The sequence below is a fragment of the Oryctolagus cuniculus genome, chromosome 19, assembly GCF_964237555.1.
Source record: "Oryctolagus cuniculus chromosome 19, mOryCun1.1, whole genome shotgun sequence".
Taxonomy (NCBI): domain Eukaryota; kingdom Metazoa; phylum Chordata; class Mammalia; order Lagomorpha; family Leporidae; genus Oryctolagus; species Oryctolagus cuniculus.
The window spans coordinates 52,832,909-52,851,908 of NC_091450.1; the positions used below are offsets into that span (position 1 = coordinate 52,832,909).

Below are 19,000 nucleotides of genomic sequence, written 5' to 3' on the forward strand. Positions count from 1 at the left end.
TGTGGCCTTGTGTAAATCAGATTGGAGTTGGCGAACTCAAGAGGCTTCCATAGCCTTGGCAACTCATGACTAGAGCCTCAGGTGATAACGTTTGCCATAAATAAGAGTGTCAATTGTTAGATCAACAACAGGAGTCACTGTGCACTTACTCCCCATGTAGGATCTATGTCCTTAATGTGTTGTACTCTGTGTGTGAATTAATGGTATAACTAGTACTCAAACAGTACTTTATACTTTGTGTTTCTGTGTGGGTGCAAACTGATGAAATCTTTACTTAGTATATACTAGATTGATCTTCTGTATATAAAGATAATTCAAATGAATCTTGATGCGAATGGGATGGGAGAAGGAGCAGGAGATGGGATGGTTGCGGGTGGGAGGGAGGTTATGTGGGGGAAAAGCCGCTATAATCCAAAAGTTGTACTTTGGAAATTTATATTAATTACATAAAAGTTAAAAAAATACAAATCATAAAAGAAAACATTTAAAAGTTGGGCCCTATCAAAAGTAAGAGCCTCTGCTCATCTGGAGACAGCATGAAGAGAATGAAAAGGCAGTTTCTTCATTAGTATATAGAAAGAACCAGTATAAATGAGAAAAAGGCAGAGCTTCACCAAGTGGCCAATAGTTTTGATGAAGCAGGTAATTCACAAAGGAGAATATCCAAATAGCCATGAGTACATGGAAATATACTGACTTCATTAATAACTAGGAAAATGCAAGTTGAAGCACCAGGAGCTATCATTACTATAGCCATCAGGATGACAAAAATGAAACTGACTGACAATATCAAGCTTGGCAGGTGACCAGGAGCTAAGGGACTTCTCAGGGATTGTTGAAGGCACACTGGGGTGCCCTCGTTGGAAAAGAGTTTGTCCTGATGCACAGAAGTTCAAAGACACATGAGCTCTATGAGCCACCACTTACAAACAGAGGCACAAATGCCCTCAAAGTCACAGGACCTGGTTGGTGTGCTTCCCCGGATTCCTCCGGAGATCACCAAGGCCCTAGACTTTGATTTAATAGTAATGAATGAGGACGTACGGAGTGCTGGGGTCTGCTCTCCTAAGAGGAGACATTTGGGCTCAGTCTGGGAGGAACAAGACCTGAAGATGACTCCATCTTCCTTCTGTCCTCTGGTCTGTCAGCCCATGGTGAGGTCCGCCCTGCACTTTGTGCTAAAATCCCACTGCTCTGGCTTTTTCAGACATTCTTCCTTGATGCAAAACAAAGTGTGCTAGTCTGAGACCTGCCCTTCAGAAGGGAGTTAGTGGTTCAGGAGGCCTTCGGTCTGGTTTTGTTAGAATGTTAAATGGAGCTCCTTCTTTTTCCCTTCCTGCACTCCCGCCAGCAGCATGGCAGTGTGGGCTCAGTGGTTTCTGAGTGCCCTTAGCTGGTGTCCTTGCACTGCCAGCAGGACAAGGATGTCATCGTCCACCAACCACAAATTAAATCGAGGTGTCTCTCCTTGGGACAGGGCAGAATGCATATCTCCCCAAGGACAGTGAGGGGGCTTCTGGAGGCCTCCCATTAGCATTATTCCTGGCCTCTAGGCAGTGATATAGAATGATTTCAAACCACGGTTCACTGCTTTTACCTTAGCAACCAGACTGAAGCAGAATCCATGAATGCCCTCCGCAGTGACAAGCTTGATTTATCCTCCTGGGTAGCAACTATTTCCCCATACAAAGAAGGGCTCCATATACATTTATTATCCATTGACATATACTGTGACATCACTGTAGGCCCAAGACAGAGGATTTGTGGAGGAAATAATAAATAAATAAATGAGGACACGATCAGTCTGCAGCCCAGCTGTACTGAGGCCCCTCTGAGACAGTGGAGTGGACCTCCACTCACCGCAGGAGGTTGTAAATTCCTGGCAGAAGGAAGTCTTGGCTTCCGTGTTCTGCGTTTGTTTCCAGGCAAAGAAATGGCCCATATTTCACTTTGTTTTCTCATTTATTTATGTGCTCAGTTATTTACTGTCTGCCATTCCACTAGACTGAGTTTCCAGGCATCATGTGTATTGCATACAGGTATTGTCCCCATGCCCTAGTATAGCCATGGACACGTGGAGGGCCAGGGGATTTTTGTTGAGTGGATCTACAATTTTAAGCTCTGTCTGGAGCAGGATCACTACATGCTACTCCTATTCTACTCTCATGGAACTCCATCCCATCCTTGGGTGGCCCTGCAAAACGTCCCACAAGAAGGTGTCTTGAGTGTGCAAATCTCCATGGAAAATTTGGGACAAAACAGAAGAATGCCATGCAAGTTGATCAGATAGTTTAGGCAGCCAGAGAGTTAGTGTTTCATGGATACAACAGTCTCCTTGCCTCCCCCTCATCCCAGAGATTATCCCTAACACCCCCACCCCATTAGAACCTCTGGCAACTTCAGATCTTGCTGTCACTTTTCCCTTTCCATCTCTCCTCCTTTTCTCAACTCTTCTTTATGCTTTTAGGAAGAATAACTCAACTCTTTTAAGTTCAAGTTCCTACCTGAACTCAAAAGCTCACCCTTGCCCACTCAAACACCATCAGTGCATCAGCCAAATTAAAGAACTCTGTCTCTTAGCAAACCCAGAAGGTCAGAGACAGATCAGTGTTCTCTTCTGGCAGTACTCCCCTTATTCACAACCAAGAATTTCACCTGCTTGTCAGTCTGTTATTTTACCTCTCTGCTTTTCCACGAAGTTAAAACAAACACCAAGTATCCCTCCTGTTCTCCAACATGTTCCTTTCCTTGCTTCCATTCTCTTCTTCCTTTCTGTCTTGTCTTCTTCTCCTTCCTTCCTTCTTTTCTTCCACCTTTCTTAATTAATTCCTCCCTTCCCTCCTTCCTTCCTTTTTACCTGAGAGGGGGAGGGGAGGCAGTAGGGGAGGAAGTGAGGGAAGGAGGAAGGGAGGGAGGGAGAGTGAGAGAAAGAGGCAGGGAGGGAGGGAAAGAAACTTGCTCATCTGCTGAATCACTCCCTAAATGCCAGCAATGGCCAGATTTGATCAGAGGCCAATGCTGGGAACATGGAATACATTCCACATCTCCTATGCGAGTGGCAGCAACCCAATTACTTGAGCCATCCTTTATTACCTCTCAGGGTCTCCAACAGCAGGAAGCTGGAGTCAGCTGGAGCCAGGAACCAAACCCAGGAACTCCAGCACGGGATGCAGATATCTTAACTGGCTTCTTTTTTTTTTTTATATTTAGTAAGCCTACTTTATTTACATAATACATATTTTTGCCATGCAGCTTAATAAATTGCACTCAATGTAATGACAGACAAACACTACCTGGCTATTTGAAAATGGCTTTATATAGAAAGATAACTGTACTTAAATGAGTTAATTACAACCCTATAAATTACTGTAGACAATATAAAACAGGCATAGTAATTTTAAAAGATAAAGTCTGTAGGTAAAGAACTTTTATAGTTTACACATAGGTAAAATTAACACCAGTTGTTTTTGAGCACTGAAGCTGGATAGCATACTTTTAATCTTATTTTGATAACTATAAAAACAAAATAAATATACAAGGCTCAGATTTGTATGCAAGTTTTAAATGTTCTTTAATGTTAACAATATCGTAAAAATTTTAACAGTAGTGCTGTGCACACAGTAGGTGGTCAATAAAGGCGGATATACAGAAGTGCTTATAGTTTGACAGCAATCGACTCTTTCATTCCCTACTTTATAATAAATACAACATAGAAAAGATAAAAATGAGAGAAGGCCCTCTTCCAAATTCTAGCCTTTTCATAAACAGTTGAAATGTTTACATGGCATAATTCTCTCTATGGTGAGACAGTATATCTTTTAATCAAAGAAAGGTGTTAAAAATACAGTATATGCATTAATTCATATGGCAAGCATTAAATCAATACACTAAAACAAAAATACGAATTTAAAATTGAAAAAATTTAATTTCTTTTTAATTTGGAGAAGATTTTATAATAAAAAATGGTTGCATACATAAAATAACTGGACTTCCACTTTATTTTTAACTTGATTGTTAACTACTCAGTGCATTCTGTTTGACCAAAATGACAAAAATATTAATTTAAAAGTAGGCCAACAAAGCATGCTTTAAAGGAAATATCGCCTACTCTTGTACCACTTAACATATACATCGAATTTGTGGCCTTATGAGGTAAGAGAGCCATTTTCAGAGTAGCATTCTGTCATAAAAAACGGGTATGACAGAAAATGCCCTGACTGAACCTAGCTAGGAAATGCTCCTTGCTGAGCATTGTGGGTGGGGTGGAGGTGAGCGTATGGAATTTGTTTTTCAAAAGCACTACACTGGAAAGAAACACAACATTTTACAGATGCATAAACTGAGGTACATTAAAGCAGCTTTCCTAGTATCCGATGTACACAAGGCATTTTGGGAATGAACTTCACCAGGATCAACTTTTTTTCTGATATTCAATAATTGTGTTCTGAAAGCAGTTCATGCTCATGAAGAAACTTGGATAATATTTTATATTCCAATAAAAGATGTACATTTTTGTGAATCTGCTTTAAGGGATTTAATTAACGCAGATGAAAATACTACAATACAAGGGGGCAGGGAGCCCTAGTGAGTACATACAAAACGGAGTACGTTTAACACTTCAGGTCCAAGTATCAGTGTTTCTCGGCACTTTGTCAGGGCAATGCATAAAACATGCAGAAGCAGGACCAGAGCACAGGTGAATAGCCACATCACCCAACTGGGCATTGGCATGACTTGTTCTAAGGCCTAAAAGTGCACTTCCAGGTCAAGACAGCCATCTGGGTCCTATGGCCTTGAAATTATTTGCAGCCATATAGCTGGGAACCCCCATCATCAGGAAATTTAGGAATACAAATTCAGAAAAGCAAAAGTTTTTCTGGAATTTCAGAGTCAAATTTTCTGTCTTGCAATTAAATTATTACTGGGAATTAAATAGTATCTGGAATTAAACTTTTGGTGGCTAAAGACTTCTGTGGTTTTACACCATAGAATCTGTTGCCTAATCACGTAGTTACTATCTAATGTGATTCTTATCTGATAGAAAATAACAATGCAAGTTTCTTTTCCCTCTCAACTTGAGAAGAAGTTGCAAGTTTTTGTTCTGGCAAAGTAAAAAAATCCAGTGTTGCTAGAGAGTAGAGAATGTATAACTAAAGGAAATACTATCTTAAGTGCCAGTATCAAACAAAGTATGTATTTAATGGCTAGTGATTATGCAAAATCACTGTCCTAACTTACATGAATACTAAGCACAGGCCGTATCAATCTTGCCTTGATTAGGCACTTAAATTTGACAATTTACTGAAAGTATCTTCTATTAAAGTAATCACACAGGATGACTCCATTTTCTAATGGAGATGAGCCCTTCCTAAGGAAACGAAGCTGGTGGTAAGTAAAATAAAATCCTATTTCTGCACTAGTGTCACATTCATTGTTCAGATGTTTCTTATGATTGCCAGCGAAACTTCACTTTCTGTATAAGCAGAAGATTAGTAGTTTTAAGGGTCCATAAAGCAGTTGTTACTACACAGATACCCAAGTTTATTTTTCCATTTTTATAAAGCATTACTCATGATATATTAAACAAGAGGAAAAAGAAAAACTAATGAGAACCTTAAAAACAGTGGGGTATACAACTCCCCATTATATATTGCTTAACAACTGAATTCACCAGGTGGCCATACCTGAATTCACAAATGTGAAACACAGTCAGGACAAGGCTTGCTATGTCTATACTGCATGACATACACTGTTGACTGATGCCACCAATATAACATCACTACTGCAAGGATATGCCATATTTGGTGGCTTGATCCGAGGTAGTTTAGTTGTCCTGGAAAGTACCGTTCTGGCACTTTGGAAATGTAGAAGAGGAAAGCAAGAAGAGCAATCATATACATCACAAGTACACGGGGTGCAAAGTCCTGTACAATAGGAGCACCGATTCCACCATTGAGCCAAACCCAGTGAAGAGTGGGGATCACTCCATATCCCAAAACAGAACAGAAGATGATAGAACGGAGCCTCTGCCATTGCTGTTTGAGGTAATTGGGATGAATCTGCGCAAAGAACACTGCCAGGATCATGGCCAGCACTGTGATCAAGTACACCTGGCGCCAATAATTATTACAATAAAATGCATAAAATACTCCTGAGACATAGCAGCCCAGTATTCCAATAGAAATTCCTGCATAATCTAATGCCATCCATCTTTGACATGTTTTTTCTGATCAATGGCAAGAAAAAAGGTGATAGCCCACAGAGCAAAGCATACAGACCTGGAAGCAGAAAAGACAAATAGAACAAATTACAAAATCTTCTCTGGATGCACTTGCCGAGGGTAACACAGATGTCATATCATATATTCCCAGGGTGAAGAAGAGAAAGAAACCCAGCAAATGACTCCAGATGTTAACCGTCTCATTAGATAAAATAAACAAACTTTTGATACACAGCCTGGAGGGCAGGTAGGCCCGGTAGCCGTCGGTGATGTAAGGGTTGTCCTTGAGGGACACGGGGATCTGCTCATAGGTGTAGAGGCGGATGCCGCGGGGCACCAGGACCGGCCAGTACTGGTAGCTGCCCAGCTCGCCGCTCCGGGCTCCGGAGCTCGCCCAGGCCCCGCCTCCCCAGGGAGGGGGCTTCGCCGCTGGAGCCCCGCCCCGGAGCCCGCGGACGCTGCGCCTTAACTGGCTTCTTTACCACTAGGTTTAATGCCTGCTTCCTTTCCAATACCTTTATCTAGAGTAAAAGTGGTTTAAAAGATGACAGATGGAGACCTTGACAAAGATAAATAAAATCCTCTAAAAGTCTGGATCCTGAAGCCTAGGTACATGTAGATGTGGGGAAGGGAAATTCCCCTTTTCTTTGCCTTGGTGGTTAGAGAGGTATGTGAGTTGCCTGTATTTATCACACAAGGGTTTTTATTCGTAGGGAAGAAGAGTTAAAGGAGTCATCATTTTGATTCTTGAATTTTCTACGCCCTTTTACCTGTTAAAGTAAAGCTGACTGCTCAAATATAAACCTTGGAATCTTTGAGACTCAAAACATCATGCTTACTTCCATTCACATTACAGGTTGCAGGGCCTTCCACATGATCATACAGAGGCCCAGGCCCCTTCTAATTTGTGGCTCCTTTGACCTCTTCTTCCTCTCAGCAGCTTACAGATGCAGACAGACTATGAGGGTAGACATTGCTTCCTAACCACCTGGCACTTCACCAAGCCTGTCTGCTTACATTCCATCGGTGAGAAGCAGTCCCATGTCCCATCTACATATAAGGTGGGGGTGGGGATTGAGAAATGCAGCCCTTGGCTGGACCAGGAAAAACAAACCTTTGGTGGTCACCAGGCCATGCTGGTCAAACCTCAGAACCAAATTTCCATCTGGAGATTAGCCCCAGATAGTTGGCCTCTTTCCCTCCTCCTGGCCTCAAATCTCAAATATTAGGCTGAGGCTTCTACTCTCAATCCCAGAAGGATTCCTCTTCTCTCAAACTTCACCCCGATGGACACTTTTCTCCCATCTAAAAAGGTCAAATCATACATGAAGGAGGGGATTCTATACTCTGAATTGTTTCTTGGCTTTAGCATTTCTCTTTCTGGGCCAAGCCTGTGTCTCTCTGCTTCTCACTCCTCTTTGTGAGTGCATTGTCAAGTTCTCAGGAGTCCTGAGCACTCAAATAATCTTGATTGGACCTTGATTTAATAGCATAAAGATTCTTTTGCTATTAAAAGCATAAAGATTCAGCCAGGGACTACCTTTCCAAGCCTTCTCCACCTATCCACCCACTTGTGACTTGAGGGGCCAAGTGACATTCTTATCGGAGTGGAAGCATTTTGTGAAGACCTGAGTGGTTAAGGAACAGGGGTACCTACTCTATGGTCTCTTTCCCCAGTACCTGGAGGGAGCCTGGGCCACACTGACCTCATCTGCAGGAGGGTGGATCTGCAGCAGTGGTGTCTAGCTTCTCACATTGCCTCCCCTCCTTTCTGACTTCTGCTCTTCTCAGGTCATCACTGCCCCTGTTGTTATTCTTTCTTATCAAAGATTAACTATTTTTTTGACAGGCAGAGTTAGACAGTGAGAGAGAGAGACAGAGAAAAAGGTCTTCCTTCCATTGATTCACCCCACAAATGGCCACTACAGCAGGCGCTCTGCACCAATCTCAAGCAAACAGCCAGGTGCTTCCTCCTGGTTTCCCATGCGGGTGCAGGGCCCAAGCACTGGGCCATCATCCGCTGCCTTCCTGAGCCACAGCAGAGAGCTAGACCGGAAGAGGAGCAACTGGGACAGAACCGGTGCCCCAACCAGGACTAGAACCCAGAGTACCAGCACCACAGGCAGAGGATTAGCCTACTGAGCCATGGAGCCAGCCAAAGATTAACTATTAAAAACTTTAGATGTGAGCTTTTCAAAATAGTTTTTAAATAAAATTCTTGAAATTGGAAAACTCCTCAAAGTCCAAGAAGGAAATTTATCATACAGAATTATAGGCTCTATAACTGATAGGGAGGGAGAGAGAAGTATTTTGGAACAAGTTGGCTCCTCGTAGCCCCATAAAGATGCAATGATTAATATCTATCATTTTTGACATTCATTACACACTGTGTTAAATGCTACATGTAGGCATTCACTGGATTTTTCTACAAACACATGAGGCTGATTTAATATTGGCCTTCTTCAAGCTTTGGTCATCTCAACTAGTGAGCATTCCTGGAGAGATCTGCCACACTGACTCCCCTTCTTTCCCTACTTGTTTTAAAGTGGTTTTCTTATTTTCCTCAGGTTCACAATCCCATTCTTTTTTTCTCTGTCCCACTGAACTGTAAACTGCTGTCTGAGAGCATTTCTCTCTGTCTGCCTTCTAAATGCCTACCTTGCTAGACCTCCGGTCATGGTCAAAGAGATTTGAGACACCCTATGTCTAATACATATTTATAAGCCCCACAGAACTCAACCAGGCAACTTTTCTGTAGACAGTGTTTAAGAACCATATATTTGAGTAATAAATGAATTCTAGTCTTCCAAGTCTTACATTTTAACTACTCTTGCAGTTCTTAAACTTATCTGGATATAATAAAATCAAGCAAGAGAATTTGTTACTATCTCAAAATTTCTAAGGATGAGTTTTCTAAATCCCTATTTTTTTTGACAGGCAGAGTGGACAGTGAGAGAGAGAGACAGAGAGAGAAAGGTCTTCCTTTGCCGTTGGTCCACCCTCCAATGGCCACCACAGCTGGCATGCTGCAGCTGGCGCACCATGCTGATCTGAAGCCAGGAGGAGCCAGGTGCTTATCTTGGTTTCCCATGGGGTGCAGGACCCAAGCACTTGGGCCATCTTCCACTGCACTCCCGGGCCACAGCAGAGAGCTGGCCTGGAAGAGGGGCAACCGGGACAGAATCCGGCGTCCCAATTGGGACTAGAACCTGGTGTGCTGGTGCCGCAGGCAGAGGATTAGCCTATTGAGCTGCAGCGCTGGCCCTAAATCTCTATTTTTAACAAGCTGCCTAAGCAATTTTGAAACACCAACTTTTCGCATCCTCCAGACTGGCAGTTGGAAACCTGTAAACTACTCCATCTTCCTTCATCTCAGAATCCTATATGTCTTCCTTCTACATCCATGCTTCCCTAATCATTTTCGCTTAGCTCCCAAAACCAGGAACCAAGTTGGTCCATCCTGAGACTCTCAACATGAGACAAAGATATGCTCCCAAAGTCTTTAGCAAATGGTATATTCTAATGGACATTAAAACCTGCCCCTATGATTTGGCCTCTACCTGCACATGGGTGACCACTTCTACAACCCAAATGAAAAAGAAGAAATGTGTTCCTGGATGTATTTCACCAAGTTGCACATTTTATTCAATGATACTTGACTGAAAGGCTCCACAAATGAGCTTTGCCTTTGAACTGTATTAATATATAGTTGGTATTCAGGCATCTTATACTCTCAGATAATCTGATTCTGCTGTTTTCTCATGCTGACTCTAACTGCAGCAGGTTCTTCAGGGGAACTCTTTGTAAAGATGCTTAAAAAGTAGAATAAGCAGATTCAAGAAATCTGCCAGCTGGTTTCCATGCTGCAGATGCCCACACGAGCCTTGAAAAAAATCTAGCAGCGGAGGATGTAGAAGATCCTGTGGGTTGGTTGATAAAGGGAGAAATGAGAAGGGGATTTTTTCTTCTCCTGCTAGGTTTCTATAATTGGATCTAACTGCTATCAGTTGAAAAAGAGAATTATCACTTCTAGGTGGAGGGTCTGGAACATTAAAAGACTTCAGAAAATAGCATTATTTTATATTATATATTCTAGAGACATGCATATTCATGTGTAGTCATTTTAATTGTATCTATCATCTACCTATCTGAAAGGAAGAGAGAGAAAAAGAGGAGAGGAGAGGGGAGGGGAGGGGAGGGGAGGGGGAAGGGGAGACAGACAAGACATTTTCACTGGTTCATTCCTCCCCCAAATGTTGGGAGTCAGAAAGTCAGTCCAAGTCCCCCACTTGGGTGGCAGGAACCTAACTACTTGAGCCATCATCTGCTGCCTCAAGCATATGCATTAGCAGGAAGCTGAAATTAGCAGAGTTGGGACTTGAAGTCAGGTTCTCTGATATGGGATGCGGGTATACCAGGTAACATCTTAACTGCATATAAACTGTGTGTGTGTGCATGTGCACACACGTGTGCACATGTGCATGCATGCATTATTTTGGTAGATGTCAGACTATGAAAATTAATTTTATTTTTAAAGTCTATATTTTTAATTTTTTGAAGATAGAGTGGGGAGAGGAAGGAACAGAGATAGATATCTTCTTCTGGTTCACTCCTCAAATAACTGCAACTTTCTGGGGTTGGACTAGGCTGAAACCTGGAGCCAGGAATTCAATGCAGATCTCCTAAACAATCCAAGTACTAATGTCATCACCTGCTGCCTCCCAGGATATGCATCAGTAAGAAGTTAAAATTGGGAGCAGAGTCAGGACTCAAACTCAGATTACCTAATTCACCAGCCCTCTCGTAGGGGATAAAGTGAAAATCCAGAGAGGTAAAGTGACCTGCCCAAATACATACAGTTGGTTAGGAGTAGATCTGTGGTGGTTTGAGAGATAGGCCCAGACCTTTGTTAAAAGCTGAACTGTTACCCTTGCTGCCAGGAGGGCAGCTGACAGGCAGCCTTCTGTTGTTGGCCTCCTTAGAGCTACAGATAGCTTTGCTCAGATACAGGTTCATTCAGTGACTGCTTGAGGTTAAGAGTAGAAAGGTCCAGCCCTTTGACCTTGTGTGGGACACCTTGATGGGCCATTTTATCTCCAGAGCTCTGAGCAGATTGGACAAGGCTGCCAGGTGGTCAGCAAAACTAGTCTGTGAGTTGGTTTCCTCTTATGTTTTCCTTCCCCCAAGAGAGCTGTTGAGTAAACTTCTTGCACATCAATCTTAAGCTCAGAATGTTTCCCAGAGAACTCAATTTGGAATAAGAACTAAAATAAAAATCATTTCTCCCAGTTCTAACTAAGGTGTCCAGGCAGGAAGTAAATGTGTGTCTGTGTGTGTACATGTGTCCTGTATGTACATGTGTATATGTGTGTGTGTATGTGTGTGCATATGTAGGTGTCTGCTTGCATTTCTTATTGCTTTGTTCCCTAGAAACCTTCCCATTTGAGGGATGGAAAAATGACTTCTAATTTTTTTTCCTCATGCACAAACAAGTTTTTATTTCCCTAGCAAGATGGTGGTTATCTGGTCTAAATGAATAATGCATCTTCCTTTGGCACAGATTAGCTCAACTTGTTCAAGATTAATGTTGACTTCACATCCTAGGAGCCAATGAGTGATTCAGTGAGAAAGCAAAGATCACATGAAGAGAATTATAAGATCCTTGCATTCTTCTACTTTGGATACTGACAGGAAGCCCAGAAAATCGGTAAATTTCTCTTTGCCTGTCAATAGCAGCAAATTTTTTTTTGGATTTTTCAATTATTTTTGTTCCTTTACTGAACAGCTATTAAAGCAAGGATATACCTACCAAGTGAGTGCCTTCAGAGAATGTACACTCTGGGGAAGATGCCTGTGTAATTCTAGGTGGGCAACCACTCTGCAAATGCTTACTGCAGAGAGACTGACCCTGCCTGAGGAAGATATGGACGCTGCCTCTGCAGCATGTCTGGAAGGAATGGGGAAGGGGATGTGCAGGTCAGTGCTGTGACCAACCTTGGCCAAGGGCAGGAGGCTGGTGAGCTTGCCAGATGTGGGTGTGTAGGGAGAGAGCCTGGGGGAATGGTCATCTTGAGGGTGACCTAACATGCACACAACATAGCAGCTGCCAGTGTCTGCGGTAAGCACTAGGAAACAGAAAGCTTTTGAGACAAGGCAGCGTATGGCAGGGCTAGGTTTTCAATGCCGATGACTCCATTGGTCCACCCTGAGGGACTGGCCACTGGATTGTCCAGGTGGAAAGGAAGATTCTGGCTATTTAGGAGGTTTTTTGTTGTTGTTATTCTTGTTTGTTTGTTTTTTTAACAAAGCAAGACACATAAGCCCAAAGGATCTTGTTGCTCCAGATGTAGAAGAAAAGACAGAGGCCTGCTGGGTCAGCACAAGTACATCCAGAACAGGGCCTTGTTATAAGCTGCACTTCTCACAGCTCTCCTCCTCATGGGTACAGCTCCTCAGGAAGACTCCTCGAGTCCCACAAACCACATTCTCTTCTCCCAGATTCTATGGAGTACAGGTGATCTCCTAGTCCCTCTGCCAGCAAGTCACCCAGGAAACTGCCATACCTGCCATTCCCTACCCATCACGAGTTGGTGGACTGACAATGGCCACAGGGGCTGCTGTGCCTGTAGAAGTTGGAAAGCACATCACATCTGCCTAAGAAACTAGGAGACCATCCCTCTTCCTGGGCCCCCAGAGAGCCTAGATCCATGACAGGCAAGGGAAGTAAGTGTTGCTCGCCCATGACAGAGTGCCGGTACAAGACAAGGGATGCTTGCCAATGGGTGAAGGCAAACCAGCAGTCCTAGGGATTCAGCAAAAGCCTCTGATAAATTTTAACTTTGAATCATCATGAAAAGAAAAGAAAAACCCTTTATCCTAGAGTTACTGTTGCATATGGGTATAAAGTCTGAGCCATGGAACTGCTGGGTCAAAAATTATGTTCATTTCACATTTTAACAGATATTGCTAAACAGTATTTTTCACCTATACAAGCAATATGAGAACCTACTTTTCTATTTAAGGCTCTTACCAATAAACTACACTATTACATTTTCATTCTTTTTAAAAGATTTATTTATTCATTTAAAAGGCAGAGTTTACAAAGAGAGGGAGAGACAAAGAGAGATCTATCTGCTGGTTCATTCCCCAAATGGCTGCAATGGCTGGAGCTGGGCTGATCTGAAGCCAGAGGCCTCTTCTAGATCTCCCACATAAGCGCAGGTGCAGGGGCCCAGGGACTTGGGCCACCTTCCACTGCTTTTCCAGGCCACAGCAGGCAGCTGGATCAAAAGCAGAGCAGCCAGCATCCAGGGCTCAAACCGGCTCCCTACACGGGATACCAGTGTCACAGGCAGCAGCTTTACCTGCTATGCCACAATGCCGCCCTAAACTGTCATTCTAATGTATAGTTTTTCCACAAATCTTTCCCAAAAAGCCTCAAACTCCACAAGAACACTAGTCTAACTCTGTAACTCCAGGGTTCAGCACATCCTATGTATTCAAATGTTGCTAGAAGAATGAATGACCAAGAAAAAGGTAAGATTTACTTTGACTATCATAAACAAATATGCCTAAAACATTGGCCATTTTCCCCTTTCAGAAGGGGAAGAAGAAAGCAAAGATGAATAGATTGGTTCTTCCATAAAATTATGTCTCCTATAGGTATTAAAAGCACAGAAAGGGCAGGTTGTGATGTAGCAGGTTAAGCCACCACTTGGAACGTCCACATCTGATCAGAGCAGCAGCTCAAGACCCAGTGATTCCACTTCCTATCCAGCTCCCCACCAATGCACCTGGGAAATAGCACATGAAGATTCAAGTACTTGAGTTCTCACCCCCAAGAGGGAAACCAAGATGGAATTCCAGGCTCTTGGCTTGAGCCTGGCCCAGCCCTAAGTTGTAGGCATTGGGGGAGTGAACCAGTGCATGGGTGATATCTGTATCTATTTCTATTTCTCTCTCTCCCTCTCTCACTGTGCCTTTCAAATTAATAAATATTTATGTATTTTAAAAAGGAAGAAAAGAAAATATCATCTGTATTCCTCAGGTCTGTACTTCTCATTCCCTGCACTGATATACTTCCACTCCCACATGGCACTATTTCCCAAGGCCCATCTCTTCTAAGGTAAGAGCTACATCTCAAATGTGGGCTGCTTCCCTGGAGATGCTCACCAGATCTCCCCAATTGCCTTTGAAACACTCTGGGAGCCCTGAAGCACTGCAGAAACCTGCACCATTCCTGCTGTGAAGAACTCCAGCAGTACAGCTCCTACACATGCACACACACACGCACACATACTACTAGTACAAAAAGTGCCCTACTAGTGCAAAAAGACCAAAAGCAGCCAACTGGATAACTATCTTTAACTCAGAGATCTTTAAAAAGTACCAGCAGCCAAGGATTTACAGGGTATTCATGTAAACAACACAGATGCAGATTCCATGATTCCATAAAAATGCAGAATCATACCACATGAGTCCTGTACCAATCAGACATCGTAACCACAGATTTTCAGACAAAATTATCTCAGTAGGACCAGAACAGCAACAGAGTCTGGACACATGACTGAGCTGCTGCAGGTCTTTCTCAGGCCCCTGCCTTTCTGCTGCACATGCTCAATGCTGCTTGGTCCCTGGCTTTTTGCTCCCACCTCCAACTATGTGCTAAAAAGTTCACCAAGCAGCTTCTGATTCATGAACATCTCATCGACCCTCACGGGCTGTGACTGAAACAGGCTGGGAGAACTGCTGGAAGAGGACACAGGGCTGCCAGGCCCCCACAGAAGCAGACCTATGGCCACTGGATGGGTGGGAAAGACAAGGGCACAACTGTGCCTTCCCAACTCCAGGGCAGCCATGGGTCCTGGGGACTATGTAAATGGATTAGTCCAACATGGGCGCACTCAACACCTGTGTATTGAATGCCTACTGAGCATCAGCCCTCCTGGAATCCGTTCCAATGACCCTGTGAGGTAGAATCTATCATTGCCCCATTGTAACAGAAGAGGAACATGAGGCTTGGAAACTCATCTTTCCACGACATCTCCCGCAGATACCAAACTCTTAACCACCTGGAAATGTGGTGTGTTCCTCAGTTTCATGGCACAAGTTCAAGGACAGAAACAATCAAGAAAGAAAAGCAATGTAAGTGCCCCGAGGTGGAAGAGAACTTGGCACCATCACGGACCTGAGAGGCCAGCATGGATGGGGCAGAGGAGGAAGCTGCATAAGGTCAGATTCAGAGAGGTCCCATGAGGACACTCCTGCTGGTGCCTTGGGACTCATTCTGCCCCACCAGTCTCACTTCTCTGCTCACAAGGACTCACTCCCCAATTATGCAACACAGGCAGCATCATGCTGTGTCACCAGGGGCAAGTCACTCAGCCTCTCTGAGCCCCAACTTCTGCATGTGAAAATGAGAATAACGTGTATGGAGCAAAAGCCCCACTGTGAAAAAGTGATTGCCTGTGGCATTCACCGAAGTAGAACCCAGAGAGGTTGACCCGCCTTTCATTTCCAAAATGAATTCCAAGATTATCAGGTCACAGGGAGGTGGGGGGGGGTTTCACAAAGACAAATAACAAATCATAGGAAACAGTGAGCAAAAATTAGTCAGTGAAAAATTGACCTATAAATGCTTCTCAGGGCCCCCAACCCCTGGGTCCTGCCTCAGGATACAATAAGCTCTGTCCCTTGCAGCCAATTGCAGCATGGACCAGCAGATAGCAGACCTCTCTCTCTCCCTCTCTCTCTCTCTCCTCTCTCTCTCTCTCTGTGTGTGTGTGTGTGTGTAAATCCTAATTTCAAATAAATAAAAAATATCTTTTAAAAAAGGCATTTTTTTATTCAAAAAGGAAAACATACCAATAAATAAAATAATACATCAAGGGCATTTACAAGAGTTTATTTAGAATTTGATTTTATATGCATTACCTAACCTATTAACACAGAATTTGAAAAAAAGTTTAACTTGGTCTTAGAAGAAAACATTTTGGTGCCCATTCATTCTCTTTTTCCTTACAAACATTCTGTGTGGTATTATCTCTGACTTGCACATGAGGTAATCTTAGTAATATATTTTTTTCAGACACTTATGTACCCACTCACACAAGGACTTGAAACACCTGTGATCTACGGAGTTCTCCACAGAACACAGGTCTACTTCCCAGTCACCACCTTGCACAGTCTAGCCCTGCATTTAAAGCATGGATCATGTTGGAAACAGGCCAAATCGAGTCTTCCACAAAGAAAGATCGAATACAGAGAGGTAGCATCTGAGGTCACTGTTGCCATTTTCTATGTGCATGTTATCATGCTGGTATATTTTCTGTCATTTCTCAATATTAGATAAAATTAAGAGAGTAAGTCCAACTATCCCCAATTGCAGATCACATGACTCTATATATAGGTGATCCAAAAGACTACTCTAAGAGACTATTGAAACTCAGAGTAGAGTTTGGTAAAGTGCCAGGATAGAAAATCAACAGCCTATTTGTATATACAGACAATGTCATGGCTGAGAAAGGACTTCTAAGACCAGTACCGTCACATAGCTACAAAGAAAATAAAGGAATTTGGGATAACTTTAACGAAGGATGTTCAATACCTGAGAATCACAAAAGACTAAACAAAGAAATAGATGAGGACACCAAAACATACAAACAAACAAACAGAGAAGCTTCTGCTCTGCAAAAGAAACACTCAGCAAAGTAAAGAGGAAACTATCGGAATGGGAGAAATTATATGCAAAGTATGCAACTGATAAAAGATAAACTACCAGAAACTTTCAAGAAACTCAATAACAGCAAAACAAACCACCCACTCAAGAAATGGGCAAGGAGCTTCAACAGGCATATTTCTAGAAAGGAAATCTAAATGGCCAACAAACACATGCAAACATGCTCAGGATCACTAGGCGTCAGGGAAATGCAAATCGATACGACAATGTCCTTGAGGATGTGGGGAAAAAGGCACCCTAATCCACTGCTGGTGTGAATATAAACTGAAATCACCACTGTGGAAGATACAATGGAGATACATGAGAAATCTGAATATAGACGTACCATAGGAGCAAGCCATTCCAGCCCAGGGTATATACCCAAGGGAAATGAAATCGGCATACAAAAAAAAAGAGTTCTCTCTGCCCCCATATTTACTACAGCTCAATTCACAAGAGCAAAGATAAGCCATCAGCCAAAATGCCGATCACCTCAAGACTGAATAAAGACATTATGGGCTATGGACACCATACATGCGTCTGCAGACTGCATAGCCTGGCTTTTGTGCATCCTAATGCAATAAGCATAGGCCTGTGAAAACCTCTCTGTCTACACAATGATTTCATTTCCTTCAATATGTTCCCAGTAGTGGGTACACCCACACAGTTTTCAATGTTGACAGGACTCATTTCACATGAGAAACTTTATTGCTCTACAGGTATATAATACAGAATACAGACATCGGATCCATAAACCCAATTTTACCTTCAAACTGTCCTCCTAAACCAGGACACAGACACGCACTTTTGCTCTCCTTCCTCCCGACAACACTCTCAGCGGTCTAGAGCAGGGTAGCTGGGTCCTCAAAGAGCAAACAGACGGGAATGCAGGGCCATTCCGGGAGGACACGGAGCCAACTCTGCTCTTGTACAGCTGCTCGCAGCCTGGGGACCCTTCCAGTCCATCCGCACAGCACAACCGCGACTCCACCCGCACCTTCGGGACCCAAGAACAACAGGCAAGCCTGCAGCCAAGATCCCCAGAAGGAAACCGCAACAGCCGCGCGTCACTCACCTCCAAGGGCACCTGGTCTGCTTGGCGGCACTGAGGTCCGTGAAGGCCGTTGCTTCCAGAAGGGGACGAAGAACAGAACCGCACCTGGGAAATGGCGCGATAGCCTCGAACCCGCACCCTCGCCTGACCCTGGGGCCGCTGGTTCTCCCTCAGGCTCAGGCTTGGCCAGCAGCGTCGAGGACAGCTCCTCTCCTCCTGGCTTTCACAGGTTCTTGGGCAGGAGAGGATGCGGCGCTGATTCTCACCTGAGCACCGCGGAGTTGGGGTCAGGCGTGCGGGTGCACTTCCGGGTCACAGCGCCAGGCGCAGGCGCACTCGCCAATGGCCGTCGCCATGGTGCCCAGGGACGCATCTGCACACTGCTGCATCCAGCGTCCAGAGCCCCAGGGCCGCTTCCAGTCTTCCTCATCTACATAGTGAGTATTTGGTTTACTGGGCATTTTTGGTTCTTGGAGCCCATCATGTAGTTGGTGCTGTTCCTGCCTGAGCAGAAGCTCTGGGCTGCTCCTTTCCCCAGCTCCCTTGCTATTAAGAAGTCAGGGGATTCTTCCTCCTCTCCTTTTGATTACCTGGCTGAGATTTCAATGAGAGCATTTCATTAGGCTCCTAGTGTCCCTTAGCTAGCTGACTCCCTGTGTTGTGCACTCCTGGGGACAGGGATCCTGCTGTCTTTCTTTCCCTGTAAGTCGGGCAGTCTGTGTGGAGCTGAACGACTTCACATTGTCTTTTCTGAAGGTTTAATAACCCAGGCAGAGTGAGATCCAGGAGTTAGAGGACTGATGTTTCTCTTCAAGAGATGGAATCTCGCTGAGTGGTGTCAGGGAGGGTCTTCCTCACAGGATGATGGCTGCTTAGGCAGTGTCTGCGTGCTGGGGGGAGTGGAGTGAAATCTCGGCACGTGGGGGAGGAGTGGCAGACCCCCGATGTGGGGTGAGTCTCTGAGCCTTGGCTTCCTAATCTGTGGAGAAGGGATGGCAGTGACTGTGTG

At 43.9% G+C, this 19,000-nt stretch overlaps 2 protein-coding genes and 1 pseudogene across 8 annotated transcripts in view; 1 reads left to right on the top strand and 2 right to left on the bottom strand.

Annotated features, from left to right (window-relative positions):
• LOC103345823 (uncharacterized) overlaps nucleotides 1–18,266 on the bottom strand; it is a 109,356-nt gene extending 91,090 nt beyond the window's left edge. The window contains exon 1 of the mRNA XM_070063912.1: nucleotides 18,013–18,266. The gene's annotated coding sequence lies outside the window, so the exon portion shown is untranslated. The remainder of the gene's footprint in view (nucleotides 1–18,012) is intronic.
• On the bottom strand, nucleotides 5,072–6,585 carry LOC138846859 (progestin and adipoQ receptor family member 3 pseudogene; annotated as a pseudogene).
• Nucleotides 18,267–18,341: 75 nt separating the features above from the next.
• LOC127486052 (uncharacterized) overlaps nucleotides 18,342–19,000 on the top strand; it is a 227,872-nt gene continuing 227,213 nt past the window's right edge. For all 7 annotated transcript variants that reach the window (XR_011384513.1, XR_011384511.1, XR_011384505.1 and 4 more), the window contains exon 1: nucleotides 18,342–18,428. The gene's annotated coding sequence lies outside the window, so the exon portion shown is untranslated. The remainder of the gene's footprint in view (nucleotides 18,429–19,000) is intronic.